We start from the raw sequence: 18,849 nt of genomic DNA, 5'->3' as shown, positions 1-18,849 counted from the left end.
AAGACCTTTCCTATTTCAGACACTGCCTGTGTGTGGTGAGTATGTGTGTGTGAAAGCATATGTTTGCAAAACGGATGAAACATTTGCGTATAATAGCATTTTCACAGCAGTGAGTATAAACCGGGAGAAACTTATCTTCTGCACGTGATTAGGAGTGGCTTTTCGTGGGTGTCTGTGAAATGACAGATTGTGCAATTTTCAGAAAAAAAAAGTTTATAGGAAAAAGCCCTACACAGGCAATAATATTTTGACCTTGAGGGGAAAAAATATGCTCGTTTGTTTATAGAAAATAAACTCCCCTCCAAAGTTTACGTTCAAAAGAACCTTGGTTGGCTGCTCATAAATAAATTGAGAACAGAATTGTTGATTACTGAGTTTAATGTTCTTTTACTAAAGTGAAAATATTGTACGTAATTAGATTAAGAAGAGATTTCAGAAGACAGGGTGACGATTTGAGTAATCACAGAGTCAATGCAGGCACATTTTGATTTTATTAGCTAGCTATTAGAGCCGTCTTTGGCATTTATGTGTGACGCGAAGGGTAAGGATGTAGCTGTTGAGAGTCATTTGTGTCCGCTGTCTGGACTAATTGAGCGACAATAATAAAACGCTGTTTTTAGATAAACAATGGGTGGCGGAGCTCCATGGGTCCCTGCAGGGAGCGTGTTTATGCCGTTCAAAGGGCAACGGGCTGAGCTTGTAGGCCACAGTCATTTCACAGAGCAAAGTCAAGTCGTTTAAATCAACTAAATTGAAGGCAGTTTCGAAATGGAAATCAGTGATCCCAGTTTGGAACCGCTTCGGTGTCAGCGGGAAGATCCTCTTCCAAGTCTTGTGCAAAGGGAGGAGGCCCCTGAGTGACATTAGCAATACAGGGGAATCAAATGCCGCACGTCACGTGGGTTGTGTAGCGTGTGGACACCCAGTGGGCTGACATGGAAATATCATCGTCAACCCAGCTGCCCACTTCCACGCCCTCCCTCCTTTGCAGAAACTAGATGGACCCATGACAGATGGACAGTCTGAAGGTCCCACGAAGGATTTAAGTGGGTGACTGTCGCTGTCCCACCCAGCGGGAAGGCATTTCTCCTCAGGCATGAGCTTCACCTACTTTCTCTCCGCCCCTCAAATGTGCTCCTTCCTTCCTTCTCCCTCCACGCCCTTTAGACTACAGAATATCTAGGTGTGAGCCTTTACTCTGGGTAGAGATTAAGATCTCTGGTTACAGACTAAGAGCAGAAAGGCACTCACAGGCTGGTCTTCTTAAAAGGTCACCTCTGGGCTTCCCTGGTGGCGCAGTGGTTGAGAGTCCGCCTGCCGATGCAGGGGACACGGGTTCGTGCCCCGGTCCGGGAAGATCCCACATGCCGCGGAGCGGCTGGGCCCGTGAGCCATGGCCGCTGAGCCTGCACGTCTGGAGTCTGTGCTCCGCAACGGGAGAGGCCACAACAGTGAGAGGCCCGCGTACAGTAAAAAGAAAAAAAAAAGGTCACCTCGTCTTAACGCAGGCTCACACAACCTCCAGGCTTTAGTAGACTCCCAGGGGTGTCTGGGAGAGTTTTAACACCTCTCTTTTCAGCCATCGGCCTTCCCCAAGCCAACTCAAATAACCACATGTTCCAGGGAGAAGCAGTGTGTTTGCCCGGTCAACACAGCTTCAGGATAGGTTTGCTACACCCCACAAGCTAAACCGCATCCATCCCCGTCCACCATTATAAAATTTTCTTGCCACCACCAAGTTTTAAGAAGTTGGGTAGAGTCCACTCACATTTTCATTCAACAACCCTTACTTGAGTACCTTCTGGACACCAGGTCCTGTGCTGGTTGCTGAGGAGATATCCTCTCATGAGACCAACCCATGGAAGCTGAGGTCTCGTGGGGAGATAGACATGGAGACAAGCACAGTACAATAGAATATTGCCCAGGTGAGGCACGTGCAGGAGGCCATGAGTGGCTTCCTCTGTGTCTTAGCTCATGCCGCTGCGACAAAACACCAAAGACTGAGTGGCTTAAACAGCAGACATTTATTTCTCAGAGTTCTAAAGGATGCAAATCCAAGAGAAAGGGCCGGGCAGATTCAGTTCTCAGTGACATCCAGCTCCTAGATTCTTCCCACTCACGTGACACAGAAAGGAAACTCTGGTGTCTCTTCCTCTTTATATAAAGGCACTAATCGCATCACGGGAGCTCCATCTTCATGACCTCATCTAAACCTAATCACCTCCCAAAGGTCCACCTCCAAATACCATCCCGTTGGGGGTTAGGGCTCCAGCATATGAACATGGGGGGACACAAACATTCAGCCCACCACTCCCTGCCAGTGTACCTAGCTCCAGACCAGCCAGTTCTCTTTTAGGGCTTCTCCTTGGGCCACAGCCCTGACTTTCTAGTCATCTGTGTTTCCCACCCTCCACACCACCATTTCTGCCCACCTCTCTGATCCAAACCACTGGGACAGATTAAAACTACTCCTCAGCTGACCCTTCTGAGTGCTGCCCCAGGGGTACATCGCCCAGCTCAGACTGCCTGAAAGTCTTCGCCACCTTCTCTTCTAAGTGTCTCTTCCTGATTTTTCCCCCATCTTGGACACATTATAGTACTTTTTTCAAAAAATATCAGTGATGGCTAATTTTATGTGTTAACTTGTCTAGGATATGTTGCCCAGTTGTTTGGTTAAACTCCAGTCTAGATGTTGCTGTGAAAGCATTTTTTTTTTTTTAGATGTGATTAACATTTAAATCAGTGGACTTTGAGAAAAGCAGAGAGAAAAGCAGATCACCCTTCATGATGTGGGTGGACTCAAAGGACAAAACACTGAGCCAAAGAGGATTATTCTCAAGCCTTAAATCTAATGGAACTTACTGTTAGGTTTCAGGCTTTCTTGGGCCACATGACCCTTTTTCCTTCTGATTTCTCCCTTTTGGAATGGTAAGGTCTGTCCTTTGACTGTCCCACCATCATGTTTTGGAAGCAGATAACTTGTGGTCTGGTTTCATAGGTTCTCATACAGAGAGGAATTTTGCCCCAGAGTGAATCATACTCCGACTTTCACCCATACCTTATTTAGATGAGGTTTAGGACTTAGCGTTGATGCTGGAATAAGTTAAGAATTTCGGGGCTGTTGAGATAAGATGAATGTATTTTGCATGTGAGAAGGACGTAAATTGGGGGGACCAGAGGGTGGGCCATTATGGGTTAAAACGTGTCCCCCAGAATTCACCTGTTAAAGCCCTAATCTCACAATGTGGCTGTATTTGGAAATAGGGTCATTGCAGATACAACTAGTTAAGATGAGGTCATACTGAAGTACAGTGGCCCCCTAATCCAATATGACTTATGTCCTTACTAAAAGAGGTGACTTGGACATAGACACACACACACCAGAGGACATCACGTGAAGACTGGAGCTGTGCTGTCACAATCCAAGGAACTACTTGAAGCTAACAGAGAGGCATGGGACCGATTCTTCCCCAGGGCCTTCAGAGGGAGCTTGGCCATCCCGGCATCTCAGTGTCAGAATTCTAATTTCCAGAACTGTGAGACAGTAAATTTCTGTTGTTTAAGTCATTTGTTGGTAGTAGTTTGTTACAGCAACCCTACCAAACTAATAGTGTCCCTTCCTTGTCACCTCTGCACTGCACACCCCACTGTATCCTCACCTGGAAGCCCACCATGTCACAGATGGGGGACAAGGAGGTCCTGCCTCTCAGCCCCCCACCTCTTGGCCTCCCTGGCCTCTCCATCCTGCCACGAGCACAGATATCCACACGCACAGGATGTAGCCACGTTGGGACTGCTCTGGCCTCATGCCTCACAGCACTCTTAATAATTAAGCCAAACCTCGTTAAGTGGAGTAAGCACATTAGAATCTGAAATGTAGGAATCCCATTCCTACTGAAACACCCATTAGTGTAAAAAAAATGAAAGGAGAGAACGCAGCCTCAAAAGTTATGTCTTTACTGAAAATGCTGGGAGCATGAGGTCTCGGTGACTCAAAAGACCCAGGTGCTTCTTGACTCGCTCGGATCAGGAAAACCTAACTTATTTCTTTCTTCAAATGAATGCCTCTGATGGATTAGAAATATGGAATAGAACAAGAAACAGCAGTTTAGGAGTTGAGGACCTGGGTTCAAGTTCTGACTGGGTTTCTAACCAGCTCTGTGATCTTAGATAAATGACTCACTCGGCGCTTTGAGCATCCTCTTTCTCATCCGTAAGCGAAAGCAAAAATGCCTAACTCAAGAGGTAGACTTTCCTTTAAGTCACTTATCTTCTCGGGCCTCTGACTCCTGGAAGGGAGGGAGCATTTTAGCATAAAAAACTCAAGTCACGAAGTGAGAAGCCATTGTTGTCAGCATGAGGAAGGTCTGCCATATAGATGCTCCACCAGGAAGAATGTGAAAAACTTGAGACGGCAGGGAGCCCCCGCAGGTCCCCAGGTTGGGGCCGGGGACGCCTGTCAGCTCCCCAGAGAGCACCCATGTTTTGTAGGGCCCAGAGCTTAGTCAGTTTGGCGGGGGGGGGGAGGCTTTTTGAGGGAGTAGAAATCCTATATACAAATACAAAGGTAGAAACAGGGCCTTGAAAGAGGCTTGATGAATCCAGCCATGTCCATTTGGGACACCGGGAGTAGAGCCCAGACCTTGGGCAGTGCAGGGAGAGAAGGGAAAAAGGAGGGAGAGTAAAATAACAAAAAGGATGCTAGAACACCCTTCTAAAGCTGATTCAGTCTGGCTGGAGCGTCAGTGTTCATCCATTCAGGTGTTTGTAACTGACTACTAGCAAGATCAAATTCTTTTTTTTGTCATTGTTGTTCCGTTTTCTTTCTCCTGTTAACTAGCTGGCCCCACGTGCCTGCTCAGATCTGAAAATATTTTGTCTGTCTCTCTATTTTTTTTCTTAAAGTGGTGGCAAGGATGAGCTTCATGTCATAACACTCCCACAGGCAGTCAGGGCCCGGCTTTGGACCACGTGTGGATTGTCCCCGCTGGTCATACTGAGCCTGTTCGCATGAAGCCTGGAGACAGCTGCTACCGCAGAGGAAGGAGACATCACCGAGAACTTGACCTGCAAGGAAACCCGGGTGTAGGAAGGAAGGAGCGGGTCAGCCGTTCAATCAGCACATATTTACCAGAACGTGCAAAGTCCACAGTCACTTATCTGAAGCCCTGGAGGCCACACAGGTTTCAGAATTCAGAATGTTTCAGATTTTAGCAACGCACTATGGTGCGTAAACCAAATGTTTGATAACATCCCAGAGGGATCTGAGGCAACACCCTGGGAATCAAATACATCACTATTTCCACAGTCCTGTACCAGCAAAATACATGAATATTCACGCTAAGTGGGATAAATGGAGCCTTATATCACTTCACACCAAAGCAGTTATAAAAGTCTTTCTGTTTTCAGAGACTTCTGGATTTGAGATTTATGGATACAGGACTGTGGACTTGGGCCGGGTGCCAGACGGTGTTCGAAGTGCATTGAGGACCGCAGACCAGGTGCCTGCAGGAGCTGGGGGTTCCAAGTGGGGACGGGTCCCTCTCTGGGCCACATCAGATACAGATATAAGCCCCATGGGGAGAAGGCAGGATTTTAAAGGGAAGAAAACAAAACAAAACAATAGAAACAGTGTGCTTAAAAGTGAGATCTCTGATAGAAAATCACACGGGGAATTGAGGACACCCCCTCCACACCAGGCTGCAGTTCTTGTCAACAACAGAAGGCCCAGTGACGACTCTGGTGTCCTGAAGGCCAAGGGCCTCAGCTGTGGTTGGAGATTTGAGAGCCCAGCAGACCAGGCAGGACACAGCTGATGCGCCCAACAGAAGCAGAGCCCGATGGGAGGAGACCCACTTCTAGTGGCATGTGTGCAATATGTGTGTCAGGGTGGGAGTGACAATGGGGCATTGTGGGACAGGGAGTCGGAATATTTTCAGATCTGAAAGGGCCTGCAGGTTCAGTCAGTTAGCAGAATGTGTGTGTGTGTGTGTGTGTGTGTGTGTGTATTTGCACATATAAACTCTTGGGAGAAAGCTCTTCTTCCACCCACGTAGGCTGAATGGTCAGGGCCTGCAAATTAACTAATAGTAGACAGATGAATAGGAGAAAAGACAAAGTTTATTTACATGTGCCTGTGGGAATTCTCAGTAATGAGTACTTGCTGAATACTCAGAGGTAAAGGTTTCTGTATCAACTTAACAAAACGGGTGGGGGGCTTCAGTGGGAAGGTATACCAGGTTCTGTTGGGTTTTTCTTGATGCTGATGGGAATGGGCAGTCTGTCTCCTTCCTGGAATTTGCAGGGAATCCCCTTGGAGGGGGGTTGGTGGCAGCTGTATTTTTCGGAAGGCTCTGCTTTAGTCAGATAAGGGAAGTTCAGGTAAGATTTCAAATATTTTCACTCTAAAATAATTTTTATGCCAAAACCATGATGATATGTATATATATATATATATATATATACACACACACACACACACACACACACATACACACACATGCATAGATTCATACAAAATATATAAATATATTATAAAAAGAATATATATATATATGTATGTAGAGAAAAAGAAAGAAGAGAAAAGAAAAGAGAAAAAGAAAGACACGTTTCTAATAATCAGTCTTGAGCACACTGATTCTCAAGGATGGGTCACAGCATTTCTGCACCTTCCGGGTCCATACTTGAATCAGCTTCAGTGGGTGTTCTATATCTCTATTTATTGTTATGCTTTAACTCTCCTTCTGTTTCTTCTCTCATTCTCCACCGTTTGCTCTCCTGGAGCTGCAGGATCAGGACAGGGAGAGAGCTGGGGAGGCAGAAGGGCAGCTTGTGTGTTGGGGTGCTTTGCTGAGGGCCTTTTATCTAGCTGCCAAGAGCCTGGGGCAGCTCCAGGCTCTTGGCCAGAGGAAACTGGGCTCCAATATTCGCTGGGATCCTACAGGCTGGGAAACATGGGCATAGACTCCCTGGTGAAGATCCTCCACAAAAATCTAAGCACTCTCTACCTCTTCCTACATTGCACAGCTCCCTCTCACGCCCCCATAGAGCTCCCAGAGGTCATTCTGGATTCTTCCAGGAAATGGCTTAGGGAAATTTCTCTCTCCTTTCTCTCGTCCTTGGGAACGTAGGGGAGTAAAACTCGGCACCCCAAAATGTCTCTTTGTCCTGCAGATTATTTCAAGCTGAAAATAATCAAGGCCCAAAAGACTCAGAAAGAAACTTTGACCTTGTTTGACCTTTGCCCTTAACTACCTAAAAGAATTTAGACAGAGGGCACATACCCAGAATAGAGCCATCACCGTAGATATCCTCAAAGGATACAGGCTAGGTCTGGTGGGAGGAACTCTAGGAAGGGGCTAAAGATCAGAGTCCACTCCATGTCCCATTGTCTCTGCAGGTCCAGCACACAGTTATTTACCAAACATTTGCTCATCCACCTCCATGTCAATTGCCTTCCTCCCCTTTGACGTCCCAAACCACTACATCCAACATCCCTTTTTGTCTTTAGCTGAAGATGGTATTTAAGGTGAGGGCTTTGGCCATTTTGGTGAGTAACTCAGTTCTCCTGGGTCTCTCCTGTGTGTACCTGTTATCAAGTTTTTGTTTGATTTTTCTCCTGTTAATCTGTCTCATGTCAATTTAATTCTTAGACCAGAAGGATAACCTAGAAGGATAGAGGAAAATTTCTTCTTCCCTGACAGGGACAACAGGTGTGGACCATCCCCCAGTGCTCTGTGTCTCATCCCACACCCTTCATCTCGTTTCTCAGTGGCCCAGCATTTCGCCCACCACCCACATTGGCCTGCCCCACCCATTTGGGGCTCCCTGCACTTAGCAGGGATTTCACTAGCAAAGGGAAAGACTCTGTCTGCAGGCTGATTTGTTACTGAAGAAAAGGTGAAGCCATTTCTGAAGGAGGGTTCCATTTGAGAAGGGAAAAGCAGCCCTGGTCAAACCTGTAGCATGTCCCCTGTGAGTGTTCTGGTTCTCTGGGTGGGACTGCTTCTACTCCTGTTTACCCAGCACAGGGGAAGTGCTTTGAATAGATGTCTTGGCTGACACGGATCCCTTTGCTCTGTGAATAGGGCGATTACTAAACAATGAAGCTATTACATAAGGAGCAAGGAGCTGGCTGGAGCCAACCAATCTTGTCCTCTAGGTTTACAGAGCTATAGTTATCCAAAGTTTTAAAACACAATGGTATCTGCTGAAAGGGAACATCTGGGAAGGAACCAAGCTGTCCCGATTAAATGAACTATGCACATCCCATGGGTTGCATGACTCCACATTTGTGGGGTGGCGATTTTTTTCACTGTCACTCAAGTTAACAAATGTGCTGAAAGGTTTAAGCAGAACAAATGCACGGGGCGGGGGGGGGGGAATCAGATCAAGAAGAGAGATGTGTTTTATAAGATCAACGACAAATTGGTAGGAGAAAGCCTTCTGGGCTGCCGTTGTGAACGCTAATGAAGAGAAATAAACGCTTTATGAGGCTTGTCCCATATGAAAATAAAAGCTTTTTCCAGTGGCCGTTTCACTTCAAAATAAACTCTTTGAACCTCCAGGGGCCCCTGTGTGAGAGAGCGGGTGGGGTGCGCCGCATTAGTGGGGAGGTATGCGTGGTCTGGCGTTCCGAGGCCATGCCTCCTGGCGGGGCACAGCATACTGTTTAGTGGGGATCTGTTGTTACCAGAGATTGCAGCCTTTATCCTAAAAATAGATTTGGCCCAGATAGTAGCATTGGCCTCACTTTGAGAATGAAGGTTACAGTATGTTCTCTTCAGTAATGATTTGTCCCCAAACTCAGTACCGTCCACACGCTTAGGGATCTGGAGCTGTTTTACAAGATCTACAACTTAAATAAAGGTCTCCACCCCACCTAGTCTTTATATTGGGGGCAGTTCTTTCGGGTAAAAAAACCCTGAAAGAACAGTTATGAGAACAACAACAAAAACAGAGCGGAAGGAGTCTCATTCAGCATCTCCTACCTAAGGGAACGTTTCTTGACCCGAGTGAGAGTTCAGCTGGGGTTGGGGGTTGCAGCTGACACACGGGAGCTTGGCTCAGTTCTGAAGGCAGAGCCTGGAAGTGATTTGGGTCATCACAGGCTGATGATACAGGAGGACTGACAACAGGCACATCAGAAGGGGGGAGATTTCCCGGGTTTTCCCTGGCTGCCCTTTCTGGTCTTCCACGAAGCCCGCTGCTTACATGGGTCTCCTCTCCACCTCAGTGCCACGTGGGTCCCCTCTTTGGTTTGTCCCACCCATAAACACACGAAAACATGCTGACAGGGCACTTGCTAGCTTTCACTTACCCCATGGGGCAAAAAAGCTTAAATGTATTTATCAACTTTCCCATAGGTATTTGTATCTTAATTGCTGCAAAAGCAATATCACGGAAACATGAAAAAATTAATAATTAAAACAGTTACCAGTTAACCCACTACCCTAATACTATCTGAGCCAGCCCTGGGCCCATTTGTCCTCTGAGCTATCACCTGCCTTTTCTACGTTGCTTTTGATACTTGGTTATTTCTAAGTTCTACTATTAATGTAGATCAACATGTACAGTACTTTTACCTTCTGTGAAAGATCTCTCTAGAAATCTTGGGCCCTGATGCACAGTGTTATGGACTGAATTACATCCCCTCAAATTCATATGTTGAAGCCCTAACCCCCAATGACTGTATCGGAGATTGGACCTTTAAGGAGGTAATTAAGGTTAAACGAATTCATAAAGGTGGGGTCTTAATCCGACAATACTGGGGTCCTTGTAAGAAGAGGAAGGGATGCCTGAGATCCTTCTCTCTCTTCATGCACAAAAGAAAGGCCATTGGAGGACACAGCAAGAAGCTGGCCATCTGCAAACCAAGGAGAGAGGCCTCAGCGGAAACCAACCCTGTCAGCACCTTGATCTTGGACTTCTAACATCCAAAACTGTGAGAAAAATATGTTCAGTTACCCAGTCTGGGGCATTTTGTTAAGGCAGGCCCAGCTGACTTCTACACACTGTGTTTGAGTTGAAAGGTAAAGAGAAAGGCAGCCTTTGGCATCTAGGAGCTGGCCTGGAACTTATAGTTCTCCTGTTGGAACACAAATAATTTCACAGAACACGGACGTTAGACCAGGCCACTCCATAATCATGTCAGCTCAGAAAAGTCATGAACATTGTCCAAGCCACAAAAATAACCCAACATCCTCCTATCCTGGATAATATGAGTGATTTCTGCTGCTTTACCAGTTTCAGCTTTAGCCTCACCCTATTCTTTCCTCTTTCTAGATGAGATTTATTCATAGAATTACCTTTACTTCCTGACAGCAAACAATCCAGAGAAAACCTCCACTTCCTTAAATCCACCCCCAAGACATCTAACATTAGCCAAAATCCTAGCATAAGTCCTGTCTGAGACTCCCACCGAGCTTCCCCGTGGTTCCCCACAAGCATTAAACCCAACTTGGTCAAATACAGGTGTGCTGTGTGTTCCTTGTGGTCATTGGCTGGAGGGCATTGACCAAAGTGTGAGCCTTTTTATGGTTTTTAATAAGGACTTAACATTGCTTATTGTTATGACCTGAATATTTGTGTCCCCCCAAAATTCATATTTTGAAGCCCTCATCCCCAACATGACGCTAATTGGAGGTGGGGCCTTTGAGAAGTAATTAGGTTTAGATGAGGTCATGAGGGTGGGACCCTTACGGTGGGATTCATGCCGCTATAAGGAGAGGAAGATAGAGCTCACTCCGTCCATGTGCATGTATCCAGGAAAGGCCATGTGAGGACACAGCAAGAAGACGGCCATCTATAAGCCAGGAAGAGAGCTTTCACCAGGAACCAAATCTGTCAGCACCTTTATTTTGGATTTTCCAGCCTCCAGAACTGTGAGAGATAAATGTCTGTTGTTCAAGCCATGCAGTCTATGGCATTTTTTTACAGCAACCCAAGCAGACTGATACTTAGCAGAGAAATTGATACATTTTTCTTGTTTTCAAAAACGTTAGCACAACCTGGCCAGCAATTTGAATGTGAGGATCTTTTAAAATCAGTTTGATAGTGTAAAGTGTGTCTTGTTTAAATCTGCATGCTTTATTTGTGTTTAGACTGACCATTTTCCCAGGCATTTTTTTCTACTACTATTTTCCTTTGTCAGCTGGTTGATAGTCAATTATGGAAAAATAATTTCTGTCACCTAGTAAAGGAATTTCAGGAGTCTGGAAGGGAAGAGAGGTATTCGTGGGGTTGTGATAGTGTAAGGATGTCTTTCACTCCTACTTCGGAAATCAGCCCATGGCCCGGACTTTGGGGCCCTCATAACAGAAAACAGTATTGCTAACTCCCCCAGACTGTATCAGTTGGGATAATTTTGGCTTAAAGTATAAGTAAACCTTGACCTAAGCAATAAGGTTATTTCTTTCACTTAATAAGAAGTCCGGAGGTAGGGCAGACAGCAGAGCTGGTTGATTCAGCCGCTCAAAACCGTCCTTCGGGATCCAGGTTTCAGTCTCTTGGGTCTGTTACCCCTAGTTTATGTAACTGGTCATGTGGTCGTAGCTGGTATTTATAACTACCTTCTTCCACTACCCATTCTGTATTTCCTTGGCCTTCAGTAAGTACCTCAGCTTGTTGTGGTTCTTTACCTGGTAGAGTGACCCAAACCATCATTCCAGAATCTGGGCCATGAGTAATCCTTCTTGGGTTGGGTTGTTGTAGTTTTTCATTGACCCGAATCCAAGGGCCTGGTAATACTAAAAGACTCCTTTCTTTGCCTGTTGATTCAGAGGCGTGAAGAGTCCAGAGGGGCCAGGCAACAGTCTTCACTTTCAGTTCAACAGAATCCTTGTGTATCTCCTGGTAGAAGCATTCCTCCCTTTGGAACTAAGACCTCTAGGCCAATGGGGTGTACAGTTAAGGAAACAAGATGCAGAAATTTTGCTAGTTGGGCACTAGGGGTAATGGTGAGTGGTGGCACTTCCAGTCCCACTCCTTGATTCCTGTACCCACGAGTCCTGGCTGTGGGAGAAAGAGTATCAAATATTAGACACTGATTCAGAGCACACACGGCCTTCTGGAGAACCTTGTCCCAGCCCTGCAAGGTACTGCCACTTATATGGTGCTGTAACTGAGTTTTCAAAGGCCATGACACCACTCTATCAAGCCAGCTGCTTCAGGGTAGTGGAGGACATGGTCAGACCAATGAATTCCATGGGCATGAGCCCACTGTGCACTTCATTGACTGCGCAGTGATTTTCCTGATTAGAACCACTGCCGTGTGGAATACCACAACAGTGGATGAGGCGTTCTGTAAGTCCACATATGGTAGTTCTGGCAGAAATGTTGCACGTAGGGAAGGCAAGTCTGTATCCTGAATTTCTACTGTGTTAAGAACAAAATGCTGCCCCTTTCATGATGAAAGTGATCCAATGAAATCAATGTACCTGCCACCAGGTAGCTGGCTGATCACAGGTAGTGGTGCTGTATGGAAGATCCCATGTTGATCTCTGCCTTAGGCAGATTGGACGCTCAGCAATGGCAGTAGCCAGGTAAGCCTTAGTGAATGCAGGTCCTTGCTGTTGAGCCCAGGCATGACCTCTATCCCTACCACCATGACCACTTTCTTCATGAGCCCACTGTGGTGATGACAGTGGTAACTGGAGAAAAAGGCCAACTGGAGTCTATAAAACAGGATATCCTATTGTTAAAATCCTCCTCTGCTGAGGTCACCCTTAGGTGAGCATTTACATGGGACACAAATACCTTTGTGTTTTTTTGCCTATTCAGAGACACGTATCCACACAGCTCTTCCTGGAATCTCATCACTAATTTTCCCATGATATTCCTTCCAAGTCCCTGACCATCCAGTTAAACAACTGGCCACAGCCCATGAATCAGTATATAATCATATACTCACACATCTGGACTTTTCTCCTTCTAAGAGAAGTAAACACTGCTCAAATTTCTGCCCACTAAGAGGATTTCCCTTCACGCTGTCCTTCAGGGATGTTCCAGGAAGAAGGGCTATAGTTCTGCAGCTGTCCACTTTGGGCTGGTGCCTGTATACCTTGCAGAACCACCTATAAACCAGACCCTAGCCTCTTCTTGTCAGAGAGAGAAGGCAGTAGGGCAGAAGTGGCAACCATAGGCATTTTGAGCACTTCTTCATGTAACTTACTGGTGCCTTTATTATTGAAAATAGAGTCATTAGCATTATTAAATCTAATCAGATTAGAGAGTCAACTCCCAGAACCAATTCAGAAAAATCATCCTTAAAGTTCTGTTCCACTCTCAGTAGGGGTGATGGTTGTATACAACATTGTTAATACACTTAATGCCACTGAGATGTACACTTGAAGATAGGTAAAATGGTAAATTTTATGTTATGCGTATTTTACCACAATAAAAAAACATACTTACAAAAAAGAAAAGAAATAACCCAGGATTGAATTAAGGCAGGAAAGTGGCAGGAAGGACTTGAATTCAGAGTTTAAATCAACGGGTCAGGCACTGATCCATTTGATGACCAGATGAACACAGGGTTTTAGGGTTTAAGAAATAAAGGGTAAGTCTGTTTTCTTTATACAGCAGGTTCTTATTAGCTATTTATTTTATACATATTAGTGTATGTATGTCAATCCCAATCTCCCAATTCATCCCACCACCCCTGCTGCCCCTCCCCGCTTACCCCCCTTGGTGTCCATATGTTTGTTCTCTACATCTGTGTGTCTGTTTCTGCCTTGCAAACTGCTTCTTCTGTACCATTTTTCTAGAGTCCACATATATGCATTAATATGCGATATTTGTTTTTCTCTTTCTGACTTACTTCACTCTGTAGGACAGTCTCTAGGTCCACCCACGTCTCTGCAAATGACCCAATTTTGTTCCTTTTTATCGCTGAGTAATATTCCGTTGTATATATGTACCACATCTTCTTTATCCATTCATCTGTCAATGACCATTTAGGCTGCTTCCATGACCTGGCTATTCCATGACCTGGCAAAGTGCTGCAGTGAACATTGGGGTGCATGTGTCTTTTTGAATTATGGTTTTCTCTGGGTCTATGCCCAGTAGTGGGGTTGCTGTGTCGTATGGTAGTTCTATTTTTAGTTTTTTAAGGAACCTCCATACTGTTCTCCATAGTGGCTGTATCAATTTACATTCCCACCAACAGTGCAAGAGGGTTCCCTTTTCTCCATACCCTCTCCAGCATTTGTTGTTTGTAGATTTTCTGATGATGTCCATTCTAACCAATGTGAGGTGATACCTCACTGTAGTTTTGATTTGCATTTCTCTAATAATTAGTTGAGCAGCTTTTCATGGGCCTCTTGGCCATCTGTATGTGTTCTTTGGAGAAATGTTTATTTAGGTCTTCTGCCCATTTTTTCTTTTTTTGGCGGTACGCGGGCTTCTCACTGTTGTGGCCTCTCCCGTTGCGGAGCACAGGCTCCGGATGCGCAGGCTCAGCGGCCATGGCTCACGGGCCCAGCCGCTCCGCGGCATGTGGGATCTTCCCGGACTGGGGCACGAACCCATGTCCCCTTCATCGGCAGGCGGACTCTCAACCACTGCGCTACCAGGGAAGCCCCTCCCTTCTTTTTCAATAGTTTGATTTCTTCTAGGACTTAGTCAAAATTCTTTTCAGCTTTTGGACCTATGATTGTATGCTAATTTGCACTTTAACATTTGTAATATAAAATTTTCTCCTTCTTAAAATTAAAATAAAGATTAAATATTAACCTACTTCTCCAGGTATAATTGTAGGGAATAACATACCGTTCTCAGAGATTTTGCTAATGTACCTTCTAATATAAATTCTAAACGGAGCCAAAGAATTAGCTTCAGCACATGCCTATAGCGTTGTGGTTTAGGCTTCAATCACTTCTCTGCTACCATCTCATCTAACATCTTTTGCATGCTTTTCCAGAGATCATAGAAGTCATCCTATGTGGTGATTACAAATCCCACAGCCATCGGTACTTGCTATTCTGCTTTTTGCTGTCTCTTTGGGGCTCCACGTAAGTGGCTGGAGGGAGTAAGGGGACCACTGGCAGTTGAAATGCTCTGACCTTTTCTTCTGACACCGAGGAATCTGCAAAGTGAGTTTGTAGAGAGGGTCCAGTTTTCCCAGCTTCATGTTAGGTGTACTTTCTACCTTAAGTAAAATTGTTCCCAAATGCTCAGGGATTGCAATATGATTTTCCCACCTTGAAAATCTATTAAAAAGAAAGAGATTCTTCTCTCCTCTCCACCCCTCCCCCAGGCACTGCAGATGGCAGTTAGCACCCCATACAGCCCCTCCCTGTAACATCATCAATTTTTTGCCTGCATTGCATCTACTTCACAGCTCAAGACATGCCAAATGACACACATTCTAAGTACTTGTTGCTAGCAACAAATCTGTCTTCCTAAGTGACCAAGCACGGGCTATATTTGAAATGTCAGAGCACTTCACTCTGCCCTGGCCCACTTCCTTTAGCTGAGACATCTCCAAGCCTTAAAGTAAGCTCATCTATGTTTGTGGGTTCTGCTTCTCAAGAGAGACACTCTGGATCAATTCTGCAAAATACAAAGTGACACGAAGCCAGGGAAAGGATCATGTCTTTCCCATGAACTCCCTTCTCCCCTGGAAAAATGAATATTATTAGTAATCCTCACCTTACAGGACAACTGGGAACACTTGCTGAGATCATCGAAGTATTAAAAACTGTCAGGGTGTGGCAACTGTAGATCTGGCATGTGGTCTGTGCTCCATACTCAAATCAGATCGTTCTGCTCCTTTTTTCATACTCTCTCTTAATTTTTAAAAATTAAAAAAAAATTTTATTGGGGTATAGTTGATTTACAATGTTGTGTTAGTTTCAGGTGTACAGCAAAGTGAATCTGTTGTACATATACATACCTCCACTTTTTTTAGATCCTTTTCCCATATAGATCATTACAGAGTATTGAGTAGAGTTCCCTGTGCTATACAGTAGGTCCTTATTAGTTATCTGTTTTATATATAGTAGTGTGTGTCAGTCCCAATATTCCAATTTATCCCTGTCCCCCTTACCCCTCACTTAATTTTTTTATTGAAGTAAAATACACATATTAATTTAACCATTTCAGAGTGATCAATTCAGTGTTATTTTGTACTTTCACAGGTTGTACAACCACATTTCTATCAAGTTCCAAAATACTTTTATCACCCCAAAAGGAAACCTTCAACCCATTAAGCAGTCACTCACCATTCCCATCTCCCCCTGGGCCCTTGCAAGCAACAATTTACTTTCTGTCTCCACGGATTTACCTCTTCTGAATATTTCATATAAATGAAATCACACAGTATTTGGTCTCTTGTGTCTGGCTTCTTTCCCTTAGCATAATGTTTTCAAGGTTCATCCATGTTGTAGCATACGTCAGTACTTCATTCATTTTTATGGTTGAATAATATTCTGTTGTGGGGCTATACCACAACTTGTCCATTCAACCGTTGATGGAAATTTGGGTTGTTTCTACCTTTTGGCTTTTGTGAATATTGCTGCTATGAACATGCATGTGCATGTATTAGGTTTGAGTACCTGTTTCCAGTTCTTTTGAGTATATACGTAGGTGTGGAATTGCTACTTGCTCTCTCTTTTATTTCTGTTTCTTCTCTTAATGAGCTCATGTCTGTGGGAACTGTAACGACGTCCTGTTTTAAAATTCCTCACATTGTTTATTTTGGAAGTCTTAACAGTAATTTTAAAATTTTATTAGTATTTTAATGAACCAATCCATAGTTTTGTAGATTTATCTATTTATACATTTGAATTTGTTTTACTTATTGCATTCTCTTTGGGTTCATTTACTCCTCTTTTTGTAACTTCTGGAGAGGGCTGCTAAGCAGACACTGTTGGGGCTCTGCCCATATGCCCCCTTGCCGTTCTCATGCACACCAGCCTGAGTTCCAAGGGCCAACATCTGATTCTTTGTCAGAGGGCTGCCACTGAGCTGCCCGAACCCTCTTTGTGGAATAGTGGACTAGAAGTGCCTGGGAACTAACATCCGTGGGAGAAACCTTTAACCAAAGGCCGCAGGCCGTCAGGGTGTAAATATACCAACCTTCTTGTCCTTTGGCCAGGATAATTCTGATGCGTATTTTACATAGTTTTATAGAGTATTCCTTGGTAATCAAGCTCCAGTCACCTGTTGTGATGGCTGCCTTAATAATATACCCTTTATTGGCTGCCTTCCCTTCTCTGTCTCACTTGCTATTTGTGTTTCTACCTTCCCAGCCCTCCCTGTAATGGCTGAACTGTGTTCCCCTCAAAATTCATATGTTGGAATCTTAACACCCAGTACCTCAGAATGTGACTGTATTTGGAGACAGGACCTTTAAATGAGTGATCAGTTTAAAGTGAGGTCATTGGGATGGGCCTTAATTCAATCTGACTGCTGTCCTTGGAAGAAGAGGAGGTCAGGGCACAGACAGCCACAGAGAGATGGCCATGTGAGGACACAGGAAGAAGGTGGCCGTCTACAAGCCAAGGAGAGAGGCCTCAGAAGAAATCAATTCCACCAACAGCTTGATCTCAGACTTCCATTTTACAGGACTGCGAAGAAATCAGTTTCTCTTGTTTAACGCGTCTGGTCTGGGGTACATTGTTACGGCAGCCCTGGCAAACTAATTTATTCCCAGTAAACTGTGTGCCCTTGAATCACTGGCTTGCGATCTGCTTCTGAGGAGTGGAGTCCAAACTAAGATTCAAAGTTTATTGATTTTTTTCAGATTTTTCTTCTTTCCTAATATGCTCTTGAAGCTATAAATTACATTTTAAGCATGGCTATAGGTTTGATATGTAGTATTTGAGAGTATAATGATACGTTCTGATATGGAGTACTACTATTTAACTTGAAGTATTATCTATTTTCCACTATAATTTCTTCTTTGATTCCATGGATTGTTATAACTTGGAAGCATCTCACACTGGCCTTATATACACTCCAGCCATGACGTGTGTCGCTTCTGCTCACAACCCAATGTCCAAAACCAGACATAGGGCTCTACCCAGCCACAAGGGAGCTGAAAGCACAGCCTACCATGTGCCTGGAAGGGATGGGGAAAACCATTAACCACATAAACCAGGCTACACAGAACATCCTTCTATGTGTTTCCTTTTGTGAATGTGCTAGAATTTCTTCAGAATAGAGGATAAACCTGGGAGTGGGATCATGGGTCATCTTATGAATATATCTTCCATTTTACTAGGAATCGCCAAGCTGCTCTCTCCAACACGGTTGTGGCAGTTTTCATTTCCACCAGCAGTGCCCATACGTATTGCGCTGCCCCTTTACAACGCAGTATGTTATCAGACTTAAAATTTCTTTACAAAGTGGTAGGTGTGAAACAGTATCTTTTCGTGGTTTTAGTTTGTGTTTCCCTGACTAATAGTCAAGGTTGGTCAAGTCACTTGTCCCATGTCAGTTTCTATTTGATAAAAACTAGTGGCTCATTCCCCAGTAGATGACATAGCGATCCTCTAAAACAGAATCCATGCATTTGAGCAAGTCCTCACACATCTATTTAAGGAATGAGGTTGAATTGAAGAATGAACGTTATCAGGGGTCAGAAAACTTTTTTGTAAGGGATTTTTTTTTTCTTTGCTGGTCATATGGTTTCTTGCAACTACTCGGCTCTGTTTGTGTAGAGAAAAAGCAGCCTTTGTCAATATGGTATAATCTTGCTCCAATAGAACTACTTATGGACACTAAGATGTGAATTTGATATCATTTTCATGTGCTACAAAATATGGTTCTTTTGATTTTTTTCCTCCAACAATTTAAAAATGTAAAAATCATTCTTGACTCAGGCATATAAAAACAGACAACGGG

This window comes from Delphinus delphis, chromosome 10 (assembly GCF_949987515.2).
Source record: "Delphinus delphis chromosome 10, mDelDel1.2, whole genome shotgun sequence".
Taxonomy (NCBI): domain Eukaryota; kingdom Metazoa; phylum Chordata; class Mammalia; order Artiodactyla; family Delphinidae; genus Delphinus; species Delphinus delphis.
Note: the sequence above shows the minus strand (reverse complement) of the source record.